Here is a 201-nt window from a genome sequence, read left to right as displayed (position 1 = left end):
AGGGATGTGAGACAGCGGGCAGCAGCGACAGACCAACGCGTCCACCAGCAAAGGGCCAGCGTCGCGAGCGGTGACTCCGATGACGACATCTGCACAGTGAAGGCGGGAGCGGTCAAGCGGACCCAACGGAAACCTGCAGAGGGTGCAGCATGCGTCGGTTGTGGCGGGAAACATCGGCGCGAGCGTTGCTGGGAGAGACCT

This window comes from Gekko japonicus, unplaced genomic scaffold (genome assembly GCF_001447785.1).
Source record: "Gekko japonicus isolate JY-2015 unplaced genomic scaffold, Gekko_japonicus_V1.1 scaffold2453, whole genome shotgun sequence".
NCBI lineage: Eukaryota > Metazoa > Chordata > Lepidosauria > Squamata > Gekkonidae > Gekko > Gekko japonicus.
The sequence above is the reverse complement of the archived record's forward strand: the minus strand, read 5'-3'. Positions refer to the sequence as shown.